The sequence below is a fragment of the Pteronotus mesoamericanus genome, unplaced genomic scaffold (genome assembly GCF_021234165.1).
Source record: "Pteronotus mesoamericanus isolate MK-2021 breed Mesoamerican mustached bat unplaced genomic scaffold, CSHL_Meso_final contig_182, whole genome shotgun sequence".
Lineage (NCBI taxonomy): Eukaryota > Metazoa > Chordata > Mammalia > Chiroptera > Mormoopidae > Pteronotus > Pteronotus mesoamericanus.
In genome coordinates, this window is record NW_026555078.1 from 6,831,314 (window position 1) to 6,848,058 (window position 16,745).

Consider the following 16,745-nt stretch of genomic DNA (forward strand, 5'->3'; position numbering starts at 1 on the left):
TCTTTCCCTGCCCTTTGCTGTTCTGTCTGATTTTCTGTTTCACTGCTCGGGTGAAGAGCTGCCTAGACCTCCAGGAGGCACATAGGCCACGTTCCGGGAGAAAGTGCTTCGCGACAAGTTCCTGTCTGGTTCAGGAGCCCCTGGTGCGACTGGGGACTGGATCCAAGCACTGTGGGTGCCAGGTCCCTCAAGAGCTCGTTGGGATTGGGGGAGTGGTAATAACCGGACCTGTGTGTCATGGTTCTTCCTGGAGGGCGTTTGGCCTTGCGATAGCGTAACATGTCATTTTATAGAAAGTTTACACTGAGATGAAGGTTTCTCCGAAGCAAGGTGAAGCCACTCCTCAGAGATGGCCCCCAGGCCCAGGACTGTGATTCCGGGTTAAGGCTGGGGCACTAGGGAGCAGGGTAGAGACACCCCGACACTCTTGTCATGCAGAGATGTGACCCCTTTTCATGCTCTTGCCCTCTTTAGCGAGCACCATCCTTCATAGATGGGGGCAGATTAAAGGATTGGTCCATTGTGAATTATTCGAGGACAGACCCGAAGAAACACTATCAGTTTGTTCTCCCAGCTTGTCAACAAGTTGGTAGAAGATTGCTCACTTCCGTCCCAAGCCTTGCCATCCACGTCCTGTTTCCAAATGCGCAGACATGAAAACTTGCCTCGTTTGGACCGCCTTGTGGTGTTGTCATACCCGGCGGCCACCTGGCTGCCCTCTCCACACTTGCTTTGGGAGGTGGGCTAGCGTCATGCTGCAGGTTTCAGTCTTCCGTGGGTCGGTGTCCCCTGAATGCACGTGAGTGGATAAGCAACGCGCTTGACCACTTGGTTTGTATATCCCCTTGCCGAGTGACTCAGATGGAGGCCTGGCCCGGGGACAGGATGAGCAAGGCTGGCTGGACACCGTCAGGAGACCCCCTCAGCTGGGGCATGGGGGGGCCCGCGCCGTGCCAGCACGCGGTGCAAACAAGCGTGAGAGTGAGGGGGAGCGTCCCTGCTGTTGCTTTGGCCCTGGGTCACTTTTTTTCTGGCTACGCAAATAATTAGAAAGAAATGAGGAGAAAATCCGATGGGCTTGATACTAGAGTTTATTTCATGGTGTCACGTGTATGTCTTTTGGAAGTAGCCATTGTGAGTGATCTTCTGGTTTTCACCCGATTGTTAACCAGACTTGAAAAATTTAGAAACTTCCTAATGCGTTAATATGCCCAGGAGAGCAAGCATCACTATCACGCCCTTATTTGTGTCCAGGCAGAGCTTCGTAGTGGCTGCGACCCAGTGAAAATCACACACGTGTAGCTAGCCAGCCTGCAGCAGACCCCCGGCCCCTGACTCCATCTGCCCCACTGCCGTCTCTCGGAGGGCGCAGTAGCTGCATCTATAAAACGTGTGGTTGCTATGAATTGCTGTTGTTGGTAAGGAGAATTGGAAACATTCTCATTTCTAGATTACCTTTCAAATATTCAAATTCATGCACCAGTAGCATATGGCTAGAACTTTTATTTTTTCACTCAGATGTCTTCCAATGTGCTTCATTGAATTCCAAATCCACATCAGGTTTGAATTTTGAAAATGCCAACTAGATAGTCAGTGAATGTGAGAAATGGAGAAAACTTTCATAAATGTTTTTTTTTTTAAATAGCGGTGATTTATTTTTCTGCAGTCATATCAACCAGCTGTATGGATTTTTTTTTCCATTTTGGTTCAATGTGCATTTTGATAATATTGAGGAAACAATGTTACCAGTGTATTCTTAGTTAATTTTCTGTTAGTTCCACCGCAGCACCTACCAGACATCAAAGGAAAGTGGACCATGGCGTCTCTTCCGTCCCCTCTGCTGGCCAGGAACATGGCTTCACTGTAGGGGGATGGAGAAGCCTTTGTTGTCCTCAGATGTCTGTCTCTGCTGTGTCCTCCCAGCCTGCACAAAATTTGGTCCAGCAATATCCGACTCTATTTTCTTCCCACTTGGGTTGAAGTAGTAGGTAGGTGCCGTTTATGCTTTCGTCTCCTACTAGGGGAGAGTTCTCAAGCACTTTAGATCTAATAAAGAAGGGCTTTTATCTGCTATATTTTCCTCAGTTGCAGAGAAAACTAGTCCCACTATGTGTGGGGTTTTTTTTTCCTTGTGGCCTCAATTAGAGACTCTATCCTTGAAAGAGAATGTTGTCCTGAAAGTCAGAAAACTGCCGACAGGGGGAGCCCAGCCTCGGGGCTCAAAGGGCTTCATCAGCTGTGGGACGCTGTCTGTGGAGGACACCCCCCCCCCCCCGCCCCCGCCCGCAACTCACCGGCCTGTCCGAGTGCACCGCGACCCACCCGATTCATACACTGTTCATCTTCTCATCTAAGTGTGTGTTAATTGTAAAACAACACTATTTTGTGTATCACGAAGAAAAATGCTGCCTCATATTATAATTGGTTGTACTCATTTCAGAGGGTTCAAATGTAGAAAAATGTGCATTTTAGAATTGGTGAAATACAGTTTAATTATGAGTTGAGTTGCCTTTGGCTCCTGAGATAATGCTACATTTGGTGGGGTTTATGATGATTTATTTCTAATACAAAAAAAGCTAAAACACCCATGTGTGCATTACCCAGCTTTGACAGATCTTAGCATTTTGCCCTGTTTTCTTCAAACACATAGTTTTAAAAAATAAAACATCCAAGATGCAACCGCAGGCCCCTGTGTATCCCTTCCCCCTCCCCAGGACTCGCCTCGTCCTTGTGCCCCCGTGGAACCACCATCTTGAATTTGGTGGTGTTCATTCCCACGCATGTTTGTAAACTTTTAGTAGACCTCCCCGTATCCGTAAACGCACTTAGCGGTTTTAGAGCTCTGCTCGTTGTCTCCCAGAACGCGTTCTCTGTTGCTCCCTTTCAGTAATAGGACCCGGAAGCTTTGGCTGGGAATCGTCTGCCCCCGTCGCTCAGCAACTACGGCTGATGGGTGAGCACGGGAGGGTTGGGAAGGATGTGTGTGCCTTTTACCTTTAAAACGAAGGAGCAAGCCCTTCACATTTGCTTTCTTCTGTGCTTCTGATGAGGACAGGGTCAGGGACAGGGACAGGGACAGGGATAGTGTGCTACTGAAAACCAACGGATGTGGGAGAGACACTAGGAGGTAGCAGCGCAAGGAGAGAGAGAGATGGGGAGTCCCTGCCCTCAGGGTACCGGCTGCCCAACCACTTCCCACCCCTGCTCCACAGCCCGAGTGCCTATCATCTCAGGCTGTTGTGGGAGAAGTAAACAAAGGCCCATATTTTGCCCCAGCAGATGTGGTTCAGTGGGTTAAAGCATCATCCTGTACACCAAAAGGTTAGGGGTTCAATTCCTGATCAGGGTACTTACCTAGGTTGCAGGTTCAAGCCCCAGTTGGGGTGCATACAGGGGGCAACCGATCAATGTTTTTTTCTCACATTGATGTTTCTCTCTCTCTCCCCTCTTCCTCTTTCTCTAAAATCAATAAGTGTATTAAAACAAAAACCTTATTTTTATTTAAGTCAGTGTTACTTGATTTTTTCAAAAACAGGCCCAAAATTGTTCTCATAGAAGTGGTTTATATTCTGATTATATATATTACTAAGGACTTATTGTATTAGAAACTTCCATTTTTATTAAGTAGGTGAGATTAGGGTAAAACGCAGTAATGTAATTCATTGCATCCTCAGATTAAAAAGAAATTTTTTTTTTACAACTTCCCCAGTGGCTAGGTATGTCCTGAGTGATCATAACCCCTTTGAGGGTACATGCATTGAGCTCATTGATCTTCCATGTAGAGATAGAGCAAGTTAAACCCTCTGAGGAGAGCCAGCTGCCCTGTCCCCAATAGGAGATATTTAACACAATCCTCACAATGGTAATTTCAGAGTGAAGAGTTGCCATTCCCTGGAGAATTTTCTTCCCGAACGCTGACCAAGCACGTTTATGTCAGTGTCATGAGAGTGAGGTCTTCCTGGTTCATTTCTCTTCTCCAGCAGCCGGACCTCCTCACGCCTGCTGGGCACATGGCAGAGTGGCCGCTCCGGGAAGACGGTGACCCTCATGAGCTGGCGGGCACCCTTGGGTGTGCGGCGAGGGTGCTTGCTTTGGAATGCTTGCTTTCCGCGAGTGGCGAAGGGGCGCCGGGGCTCCGCCCAGAAGGGCAATGTCGTGACAGAGCCTAGGGTGGGTAACGGGGGACAGGGTGTGTACAGGGACCTTCTTCAGTTTTTTCCTGTCCCACTTTGCAGCCGATGCTGCCTGATGACGAGCACACCCACCCGCTTGGCCCTAACCTCACAGGTCAACTTGGCTTCTGGCCTCAACGGCAGGTGTGGTGTTTGCTTTCCCTCTCAAAGGGCACTTGGAACAGAGCTCTGTCAGCCCCAGTCATGCTGGATACACCTTGACCCTGGGCTTTTCCCACCTTTGCCTTAAGCATTGGGTTATAAGGGGAGTACTTCTCAGACTTCTGTGGTCTGTGCATTGCTTTGAGGCAAAAGACCATGGGTGCCTTGTATGCTACCTGTGCCAACATACAAGCACTCAAAACACACAGCAGAGGCTCCTGGAATAAGTGAGAGGTGAGCACTGCTTTGAGTGAGACTCAACAAGCTGAGCTGTGCTCAGTCGTTCCCATAAATTAAATTCACTGTGGGAAGAAACAAAGCCAAGCCATACAAATTCCTTCCCTTCAGTGGAGATGGGAAACTGAGCTGTGCAGAGTTCTGAGCAGTAAGGGAAAAAGCAGTCTAGATAGCTGCAAAAGTCAGATTGTGCAGTGCTGTCTGAGTGAACATCAGATTTCCTTAGACAGTTTTTACATCCTGAAAAATGAAAATTAGAAGTAAACATTTCCTTGAAACCAGTGCTTGTAGTGATTTGACTGATAACCAGTTCACCAGAAAATGCAATTCCATTTTGAGTGTTTTTACATTCATCACCTGTATTACAAAAAATTATTGAATTAAAAAAAAAAAAAAGAGCCCCGGCTGGGGTGGCTCAGTGGATTGAGTGCTGGCCTGTAAACCAAGGGGTCCCTGGTTTGGTTCCCAGTCAGGGCACACGCCTGGGTTGCAGGCCCGGTCTCTGGTTGGGGACGTGTGAGAGGCAACCACATATCGATGTTTCTCTCCCTTTCTCCCTTCCTTCGCCTCTCTCTAAAAATAAAGATATAAAATCTTTTTAAAAAACTGAAACATAAACTAAAATTTAAAAGTAAGCTGGGCCCTGACCGGTGTGGCGCAGTTGGTTGGGTATTGTCCTGCAAAGTAAAAGTCACCGGTTTGACTCCCAGTCAGGGCACAGGCATGGGTTGCAGGGTCAGTCACAGGTCTGGACTCATACGAGAGCCAACCGATCCTTGGATCGTTTCTCTCTCACATCAGCGTTTCTCTCCCTCTCTTTCTCCCCCACCTCTTCCCTTCTATCTAAAAAATAAACAAAAATTTAAAGAAAACATTTAAAAAAGCCTGTGTGCCCTAAGATTTATAAACCTTAAAATGCCAAAGAGATGGCGGGGGGCGGGGGCGGCGTGGGGGGAGGAAAAGACATTCCCAAGTAAAAACACTCAAAATAGATTTTAAATGATAGGCAAATTGCTCATCAGGGTGGCTGGCTTTAAACTAATTGACCTCTAAAAGTTGACACTGTTGTTCTGAGGGACACTTTTCTGAAGCCTGTGTTCATCTTATTTCGGGCAAAATCCTAATCAACTCTTTTATTTGGTTCCCCAGCCCCTGGCATATTAGACGTGAATCAGAACAGGAGGAAGCAGTGAGAGCCAGGCCACTTTGCCTGTGGGAGGGCCAGCTGACACCTCGATAGCCAGGGAGGGGCAAAGGGAAGCCAGGGAAAATTAAAATGTAAGTACGAGGCTTAGGAAATCACTGCAGTGTGCGGCTGCTGCTGTGTGGGGGACCCCCCCACCCCTCTGATCCCCGGCCGCCGGTGCTGCTGTGGCTTCTGAGAACTCCCCTGGATCATAATGCACACAACGCCAGCCAAATCGTGAAAACTGTAACAGGCCGAGTCACGTGCTGCATGCTTTGCCCAATTCATTGTTTCCATGCACAGTCCGTTTTGGAAAGCTGTTCATCAGAAGGGACCGGATCACCCCTTCGAGTATGTGCGTGAAGGCTCACACCTCCCACCCCTCTGGGGAGCCTCGCGGGGACACTGCCCCTGGGGAACGTCCTCCTGTTGCTTCAGGGACGCCGGGATAAATTCGGTCGCCTGGAAAAACTGACTCCTAGGAAGCCCTCTTTCACCAAAACGTAGCATGACCAAGTCCATTTAACTCTCGATATCAAGGGTAATGTGGGTAAGAGGTCCGGAGTAACTCAAACCACAGTGGAATCCACTTTGGATCATCCTGTGGTGGCCACGTCCAGGATGGCTTGCTTCCTTAGGGAAGCGCATTATTCAGAGTTCCCCAGAGAAGCATTGCCAGTAGGATATGCATATATATATACATGCCCACACGTTTTATATGCATGTGTGTATACACATAAAATCAACCATCCCAGGAGGAGGAGCACCTTATTGCTGCTGCCTGTGGCTCCCAGGCCTCCTCTTCCACCTCCAGACCCCGAGGAACCTCCAGTCCTCTTTCCCCTGCGAGGCCCTCCTTGTGGAGTGGCGCTCAGGGCTGGGGTACCTGGGCAGGAAGCGGGTCTAGGGCTCTGTAAGCCGGCTGAGGTGGTCTGCTTTGCAGCCAGTGCTGAACCCAGCCTATCGGTTGGGCCCTCCCCATCCTTCCTTGGGAGGGGAGAGTGGGTGGGCGAGCTCAGAGGGGAGCGTCCGCTTACCCCCAGCCATAGTTAATACCGGCACTAATTACCCTAACACTTCGTATCTGTCCTTTCAGAAGTTATATTTGCAACCAAGTGCATGTGTGAGCCACCTCGACACAGTGGGGCACGTGGACAGAGCATTAGATCAGGCAACAGAGGCAGGGCTCTGCCACTTAGCGTGTGACCTCGGGCCAGTCGCTGACCCTCAGAACTGCAGCACCCTGTACTGTGAGATGAGACTCTGGGTGCTTGCCAAGCTAATTCATAGCATAACCTTGGGAAAGTCAAATGGGGCGAGCTGTGTGAAAAGGCCTGGTAATGCTCTTCAAATGTAGGTACAGAAATGTGACATTTGCAAGGAACGATTGGTTTCATTGCCGTGGCTCTGCTCCTTAAGTTGGTGAGCACTGGTCATGATTAGTCGGAGTTCTACCTGCTCTGCTAATACTCAAAGCTTGAAACTGGACCCTAACAACATCTTGAGACTGCTTTTAAAAAGTAATTGATCTCTTTCACCAGTAAGGTTTGTATATCTATTTTCCGTTTTGCTTTCTCTTAGGGATGCATTGATTATTATTATCATAGTGTATAGCTAAGAATGACTCAATTTAGAAAATAGGAAAATTTTGCTTAGCTTTCATAGGATAATTTTGCCATAGTTCCCACAAATGAAGTAGTGGTTTCTGTAAAAAAAATGCCAGTTTAGAATCCTATATCTGCACTTTTAAAGCCTCCAATTGATTGTTTAGTATGAAAATTACATTCAAATGAAGCACACCAGCATGCAAATCTAAAGTGTGGTCATTTCCATCTAGACTGAGTATTATTAGCGAGCCCAAGGGGTAGGATGTAATTAAGATTTTGAAACAGCTGACTTTTGTCTACTATGGTGAGTAACCCCATTATTGAAAGTGGCAACCAGTTTGAATAATAGCATGATGTCCCAATGCACCAAAATCTACCCATTTTGGCTTTTAGGCATGTTGAAAGAATTTGACTTTTCTCTATTGGTCCAAACATTTGATAAGGTCAAAGGTTTGAACTTGCAGCAAATAAGAGAATGCTCAGATTCCAGGAAAATCACATTTCTTTCTGAATGATGGCAGATTTCCATCTCGTTACTCACTCATTCTAATACCTTCTATAGGTTTAGGAACAAAGACCAAGTGGGGACAGATGAAGCCCTTGTTGAGGGTTGATGCTTTTGCCTAATTAAAACTATCAGGTTTACAGCCTGCTAACGCAGCTCTAGTTGGAAGGGAAAACGGCTCTTAGCCTGGATCCACTTGAGAAAGTTTGCAAAACCTCCCTCTGCCTTTCACAGAACTGATAAGGCACAATGCTGATAGCATCTTTATTCTGCGATAACTTATTAGGTGAGACAAATGCTCACTTTTTAAATTTTTGTTCTCCCTAAACCGTTTTAAAAGAAAGAAACAAAGTTCTCCATTACTCCCAGGAGAAGTTAGTGAAAGGATCTATTGCATAGTGGCACTACCTTAAGCAGATGCCCAGCAGGCTAGGTTGGCATACAGCTCAATTTCAGCCATCCGTATTTTCAGGTGTACCATATGTATTTAGTACATCATTTGATAATGCTAAAAAAATATTAAAGCAGTGTGAGACTAAAGGAGAAAGAAGATGAATGTTAGCATTCCCCTGGGGTTCATGGGTGAAGGAATTAACACAGCGTGGCACTCTACCCTAGCTGTGTTTGTTTCCATGGCAACAGCTACGTACATGTTTCAGACTATCTACAGTGACACAGTTGCAGAAATAGTAGCTTGCAGGTTTCTGATATCGCATCAGTGGACAGGCAGCACACACTATATTAAGTAAGTGTAAAAGAACTTAAAATATAGCTCTGATTCAGCTGAGCGATGAATTGGGGCGGGGGTTGGCATTCCCCCCCACTCACCACGACAGCATAATCTGGACAAAGTTGAAAGTTGCAAGATTCCAGCCAAACAATTGTCCTTGCTTGAGTAAATATCATCAAATGAGACAAATGTGAGTGAGTTACAAAGGTAAGAAAATGGCCTTGGCAGATGACATATTTAAGAAGGATATTGCTAGTGAAGCTAATTTTTTGAAGAGGGGAGTAGTGACGGGTAAGGGATGAAAGCTTTGGTTGAAAATAGCCGAGTCTTAAAGCTACTCTAATGTGCAAGAGAATCTTTGACTGCCGCTGAGTTTATGGCAACTAAGGTCTTTGAATGTATCATTGTAGAAATTGCTTTTATATAAAAATGATCAGGTGAGGAGCAGAGAGGTTGATTAGGTGTGCTGTTAAAGGGAAATTGGGGCTCCATTGTCTTTTCTGAATGCTTATGTAAATATCTCTCTTCCCCGGGATGACCCTGGTTTGTCTTTGACATTTGCTGCTACTTTTTGGTACCATTTGTTGGTCTCTGTGTTTACATTATGCTGCCACATTGTAGCCTGATAAGACTTGAGTGTTGGTTAGAGAGCAACCAAGGAAAGATGATAGACTTTATAAGTGTGTGACTTTGCAATCAAATTGTACAGTAATTTAGGAGAAGTGTTCAAATGGGTATTTATTTACATGCCAGACCTCTGCTTTTGAATAGCAGTCTAGGTATTAGGTTAATAGATTTCAACGTGCACGTTATGATTGTGGGAGCTTTCAAGTATGTTGTAGTTCAATTTATACTGAGTTTTTAATGTCAAAATATTTTTATTTGCCCATTACTCAGTTTAAGCCTGCATTTACCTTATAGTTTTATTATTCATGTGTCAGTGAAGAGAATATAAAATGGCATGGTAATTCAAGATAATCTGTTCATTTGAGGAGGATTAGTTTTCTGACCATAGGTGGACTTTTACAAAAAGTGGCACATGCAAGTCTTTTGTAGTGTATGAGACTATTTTTTATGTGCATGGGGAACTATTTACAGCTGCTGCTACATGTTTTTCTTCACAGTAATTATTTGACTAGACATTAAGAGAACATGAGGAGGGGTGTCTGGAGCTTCCCAAACGCCTGGGTAATACAGTGGGATAGAACATATTTTGTATTATAAATCAGGGACTTGAAAGCTAGAATGTTCGACACCCCAGTGGTGGGTAGATATGATTTGCCTTTCTAAATAAGGTGATCCAAAATGAAACAAACATTGAAGCTTCCCATTTATGCCCATTTGTAGTCTGAGCCACCTAGAGATGGAAAGGGAAGTTTGTGAATTTTTTTTTTAATGATGGCTCACACCGAAGGGCAGCTCCGTCCTCGGAGACTCACCTGCCTGCTTCCACACTCAGCCTGGGGGAGTCTTGAGACACCAGCCCATGGTGGGGGCCCATGGGAGGACAGACTAGCAGACCCCCTGCGGTGCCCTGGCTTGCCTGGCGCAAGCCCTGTGTATCCCCATGGTGGGCAGCTTCTCCCTGTGACAGCTGCAGGAAGCCACCTGTGCTTGTCCCATCCCCCCATCCCCGAGGCAGAGCAACCAAATACCATTGGTATGAGGGTTTACATCCCCTTCTGCTATTGTTACATTTGAGGGGCCTGGAAACCTTGGGCTCACCAACCTTGGGCCCTGAAGCCGGAAATCAGAAAAGTTTCAATGAGCCCTTTTGGACGACTAGTTCAACTTTTGTCCACTGGGGGGCGCTAGAACAGGCAGGCCCTTCCAACAGTTGCGACATTTGTATATTTTTTTCACCACCCAGAAATATTTTCCAGTGTTTAAAAAAAAAACAAAAAACACCCCACTAGTCTACGCCATGTTATTTAACTCTTTTGTAAGAACAGAAAAACCACATACATCTAAATGCCAAGCCCTAGGCCAAATCAGTCATTCGAATTTAAACCCTGGCAGGGCTTGTAGGAAACTCAATTGCTTCCATTGGAAGGGCCAGGAAATTGATTTGGAAAAAAATAAATTTGAGGGATTCCCAAATAGTGGCAGCATGGAATGAATAAGAGAAAAATGAAGGTACAGACAGATCTCATTACCAGTCTTCAGTGGTCACAGGGCTGCCAGAATGGGCTTCCTCGCGCGCAGCTCCTTTGGAAGTCCCCACCGCCCGTAACTTCCGCCGGCTCTCGGTGATCGCGGGGTATAAGCAAACCTGCAGGCTGGCGGCCAGGGCTTTCCGCCGCGGGTTCCTGCCCAGCCTCCCTCTCGCTGGGTCCCCTTTCCCTTGAGTGTCCTGTGGCTGCCCTCAGGAGCTAAATGCTGTGGCCTGGCCTCTCCAGGAAGCCTCCAGGCCTTTGCTTTCGCTGGCTGTGTCTGTCCAGATGCCTTCACTCATGTCCCTGCTTGGTAAGACCCAGCTTCACTCCCGGTTCCTCCGTAAAACCTCGCAGATCTCCCCACCCCGCCCTCATTAGAGTGATTTTTCCATCTTCCCATGTTCCCATAACAGTATCTTTGTCTTTAGTTATGGCACTTCTTTCACTGTGTTAAGATTAGTTGTATCCCTTCTTAACTGCAATGTAAGCATATTAAAGACAAAGGGCGGTGACTTTGGCACTCATTTAGCTTTTGCCAGACCTGGAATGGTACATCGAACTGTTGCATTTCATGGAATTCCTAACACCTTGCAAAGCTGTGCGTCATTGCACTCTCTTTGGATGCTTATGTTCTGTGCTTAACAAGAGTCTGTTGGATACTGCAATTCCGAAGGCCCTGTCTGTCCCAGCCCCAAGCATCTGAACCAATTCAGCCATTTCCAGAGGCTTCCAAACTTCCAGCTGTTTGACATCATCTAAACACAGAAACCAAGGGAATGGTTGGCTTTTTTTTTTTTTTTTTCATATTCATAGTGTCATGAGATTTCAGAGCCGGAAGGAACCTTGTAGAGCTGAACTCCTCAAACTACAGAGGAGAGAATTGTGAACCTGAACTACGTGACTTTTCCAAGGCCTCATGTTGGTTAGTGACCCAGGTGTGTGTGTGGCTGTAGCCCATAATATCTCCACATGGTTCTGTCTACTGGGCCTTCCTGACCGAGGCCTGGCTTCCACTTAAGATATTACAGTCAACTCGCGCTTTTGGCCTGGCGTCGGGATTGGCTGGCTTTCTGTATGTAAACACTGTCCTGAGACAACAATCTCATTAAACTCTTTGCTAACATAACTGGGATAGAATTAAAAACAAAAGTGGGCTGAGAGTTGCGCTCGCGGGGACTGGGAGCAATGCTAACAACTCACTCGCCATCGCCTCGCTGAGGTTATGGCAGCTGCCGAATTCAGTCAAGTTCAAACCCTTAAAAAGAGTGGAAAAAAGAAAGCACATACTTTCCAGAGCCTGGGCACCGCACAGCTGGGCCAGCTGGGTGCAGCACCGTGGCAGGGAGATCTCTTCAGCCTCAGAAATATGAGCCCCGAGCTTGCACACGGGGAGGGGAATGTGGCTGCAACTGGACCTGATTTGGCGTTACGTTTCTGGGCTTATGGGTGCCTGCAGTTATATTAGACTCAGCTCCTATGGGAAGCCCATGAGTGTCTAAAGGAGGAGCAAGCTCTGTGTGTGTGTGTGTGTGTGTGTGTGTGTGTGTGTGTGTTTAAAGGCCTGAGTCTGAGGTCAACAGGCTTTTTAAGAGGAGCTCTGGTTTTCTGTATAAAAGTGTACTTGCTCTTGTCCAGAGTTAGCCTGTTAAGGGAATAAAGCACAATTCAGGTTTCCAAGTTGGAAGCCTGATTAATCTCTCTGCCAGTTACATATGGAAATAAATTAGTAAATGGTCCATCTGGGACGAAACTACTGCAGAGATGATAAATTATCGCCATCGTATACGTCTGTGCTGCTGAAGACTGAGCTGTGCTCCCCAGGCGCTGCTGAAAGATAACTGGATGCTCTATCCTGGTCAGAGGAATGAAATTTAAAAAAAAAAAATCACAAGTAAAAAATTTACTGTGAAATCTTTCATGGGAGAGTGCTTTGGTGGATGCCAAGTGTGTTCCTCGGAAGTGCTATATCTGCAAATATTTAAAAGGAATCTCAAGGGCAAAAGAAACATTTTACTTTTATATTTTCAAAGGCCAATATAGTAGCAAGTATTAATTAGTACCCAGATGTCTCAATGAGTAGGATAATTCTATACCTCTGCGCAGTGTTGCAACTTTATAATTTTCATAGCAACTTTATGTCTATTTTCTTATTTAAATTTCAAAGACGTTGGAGCAAGTCAGTGCCTCTATTTCTTGATTTGTGAAACATGGAGGTTTAGGGGTTTGAGCGCCTTTTGCCCGTAATGACTCGGGTGGTTAAATGGCAGAGCTGGGAGGGGCTACCAGATCCCACCGGTGCCGAGTCCGTCTTCATTTCCATCAGAGCCTGTGTGACATCGGAAGCATGTTCAGCACCCCATCCTTCATCTCGCGGCATCAGGCAGCCAGGCGTTCTCTTTATGTCGGTTTTCTAGAAGCTAAAGCCATGTCTTCTTGATTAGGAATTTTTTTTTTCTACTTGGAGATCTTAAGTATCAGTTTAACTTTAAAAAAATATGATGTAAAATTGTTAAATTGAGGTGTAATTGAAATAGAGCATTATATCAGTTTTCAGTGTATGACGTAATGATATGGTATTTGTGTGCATTGCGAAATAATCGCCATAATAAGTCTCGTTAACATTCATCACCTTACATAGTTACAATTTTTTTGTGTGTGATTAAGAGCTTTTAAGATCCACCCTCCTAGCAACGTTTAAGAAGGCACTAGAGTATTATTATGCCTGGTCATCATGCTGTACATGACATCCCCATGACTTACTTATTTTATAACTGGAAGTCTGTACCTTTTGAGTCCCTTTATCCATTCCTCCTCTCCGATTTAGCTTCTTCCTGTGACTAAGGCGCATCACTACTCCCTTGAGTTATTTTATAAAGCTAAAACCACAGATGTCCTCAGGGGCTTTTTAGGTGCCGGGCGATTCTGCCCCTTGCAGAATGGCCCGAGGCTACTGTGACATCCGGAGTCTTGTGCCTACTTTAAAATGTTCTTTCGTGTGTCCCTCCTGGGCAAACCGTCAGCAGTTAATCCCTGACGCAGCTGAGATGACCCCCTCCAGAAGATGCAGTACAAAAAATACAGAAAAGGAAACTGGGATTAGAAATCTTTGCATCACCCAGTTTATTAGAGGTCAATTTCTAAACATAAGCAACGGGTGCTGCTGGATCGTTTTCACACGAGAAGGAGGCCACAGGGCCTTAGCATTTACTTGTCTATCCTTGAAAGTAACCTTGTCTCACCTGGGTCACCTTCAAGTGTCTCCAGTATCAGCCAGACCTGGCTACTCCAGGCACCTGAATGGCCTTCATGCGCTCTCCCCTCTGGGCCTCTGCTTCAGCTATCACTTGGCCTTCCTGGTCAGAACACTGTTCAAATCTCAAGGGCCATTAGCATCATTATTGCTTGATACTTTCTTTTACCTGCCCCTGCCCCACCCCCACCAGAAACAAATGTCTCCTCAGAAACCCCTAGCTGTGTGTTACAGGAGATTACACTGTATGTGAGTTGCCTGCATACATGTTTTATCTCCCATAGTGGACAACACCCTGCTCAAAAGTGGCGATTTCATCCTCACCTCTCTCTGACCCTTCTGTCTTCCCTCCAATCCCCAGCTCAATGCCCTGCCTTAATTGAAATTTAACATGCATTAGCGTAAGGTAATTTTGTTTTATAACAACAGATTAGATGTCTTTGGATGGGTGGATAAATTAAAGATCTAAAGTGTATGGGAATCACTTGAAGGGCTTGTAAAACAGATCGCTGGACCCCACCTCCAAATGTTCAGAGTCAGGTGGTCTTGGGTGGGGGCCAAGAATTTGCATTTTAACCCGCTCACAGGTGGTGTTCATGCTGCTATCCCAGGGACCACCATTTGAGAACCACTGATTTAATGAATTTATTTCCTAACATTCTCACATTAAAGCTCCTAGTACAATACCATTCTTTTTATTAGATAGACTACTGATCTGTCTTCCTTGAGGCATAGGCTAAAAAAAAAAATCTTCCATCGAATTATGATGCAATCCATCTCATGTACCAACTTTCCTATTTTGCAAGATTATTGGTTAACTGCGGCTCAGAAACTTGCAGCCCCTGTAGTGAGCTTTAGCTCAATGGGATCTTTCTCCCTGGGAGTAGAGCCAGAGTCATTTTATTTTACAGCAACAGAATAGAGTCATTGATGTCACAGCCTGTCTACCTGGTTTACCCAGTGGATCGGGGCTGGTCCACGTGGCGGAACACTGGCCTTGAATGCTTGTTGGTGCCCTGATGTCTTTCCTTTATACAAACAAGTGTTTCCAAGGCGACTCTAGTAAAATGAAATGATCTCACAAATGTCTCAATAGCAGTTGTAGTAAAATAACGTAATCTCACAATGTCTGTGGCATGTATTTCCAAACATCCGAATCCTTGGATGCCCTATAAGAGTTTCAAGAACACTCCATCATGAAAGACCCAGGGCTCCCATAACTTCCCAAGCAATCACGAGGCACTGTTGCAAGTGACGCTGTCCCAGAAGTGTGTCATCTTTTACAGCGAGGCGAGAGGGACATCCACGGTGGTTGGTTGAGAGGGGCCTCTTTCTCCCTCTGCTCTAATCCCATCTTCCTTCCGCTCCTCCCCACCAGCCGCTAGAAGCATCGTCCCCTAGAAGACCAGAGTTCTTGTGACAATGGAGGCTTCTTTGTCCTTTCCGTGACGGAGCAATGCTGACCTCGCCGGTTTCCTGGACCCATTCTGACTCAGGTAACCACTCTCTGCCTTCCCCAGCTCTCTTGCACCTCACAGACATTGCTCTGAATAAATGAAATACCAAAGCTATATTTAAATGCAAATGTCAAATTGACTGTTTCTCTATTAGTTGGTCTCCCCCCCTCTTCCTCCCACTCTTCTTAATGATCAATTTATGCAGCTGATCAGACTGACAATGTGGTCAATCCAATTTAGGCATTAAGAGGATGAAAACACTGAATCGCGTCTTCATTTCAAGTTTGGGTGTGTGCCCCAGACACACAAAGCAAAAGGAACATCGCTGGGAAGTTTTCATATAGAAACTAGATTCTGCCATAGTTCCTCTAAATCATTTAATCATTTTCCTTCTCATAAGACCATGTTTTCCGGGAACTGATCTTTCTAATGCTGTACCTTTTAATTGAGGTCGGTAAGTATTATTGAGTATTGGCTGTTATGTGTTCTTGGGATAGACGGGGATAAAATAATATAAGACACAGAACTCTTCATGGAGCTCACAGTTTAGTGGGAGATCGAGGAGCCACTCACAAGGAGATGGTGATGGTGGTGCCGCATGGGGCTTCTCAAACCCCACCTGGCCTGTTACAGTGGGGCCCTGGCTGGCAGCTTCCTTTAGGGACGGTGGTCATTGTGGCCCCAGCCCTGGCTTGCCTGCCACATTGCTGGCCTTTTGTGCTTCTTTGGGTCTGTCCATGCCTGGCCTCTGCCTACCTACCTGATTATTTACTCCTCTCTTACACACCTGCACCCTTCTTCCCCTCTAAGCTGCGCCTGGCAGGTGTGGCTTGAAAAGGCCCTGGCGTGAACCAGGGACAGTGTGAGGTCAGTACCTGGTGATTCACAAAGTGCTATTCTGAGATGAAAAGTGGAATTGACAGTAGGAAGCACAAGGCAAGAACACCAGTTTCTAAGTTGATGCTGAGAGTGTTTCTAGAGGGTTCTGAAAGCCAGGAGCAGGGAGAGTCTCAAGGCTGAATAAGGAGTCACAGTCAGGGAACGGGGCCAGACGCCCTGATTAATTTTGGGATGGCCAAGGACACCTCTTCTCCAGCGTTGCTTTTGGATGAAGCAGTGGTGGCCTTTGCTGCCCTGGGTCTTGAAGGTACCACTGAGAGTTGTCTTCTGGGGCTGCTGCTCTTCCGGTCAGGCCCCCCATGGCCGCGCGCCGCCTGCTGGGCATGCTCTGGTGCTCCTGCAGCCTTGTCCCGCCCACCCGGGAGTTTGGGCCTTCCTGGAAA

General features: G+C 46.3%; 1 protein-coding gene across 3 annotated transcripts in view; it reads left to right on the forward strand.

Moving 5' to 3' along the window:
* FOXN3 (forkhead box N3) overlaps window positions 1-16,745 on the forward strand; it is a 352,396-nt gene that overhangs the window by 72,031 nt on the left and 263,620 nt on the right. For all 3 annotated transcript variants that reach the window (XM_054567164.1, XM_054567167.1, XM_054567168.1), the window contains exon 2: window positions 15,384-15,501. The gene's annotated coding sequence lies outside the window, so the exon portion shown is untranslated. The remainder of the gene's footprint in view (window positions 1-15,383; window positions 15,502-16,745) is intronic.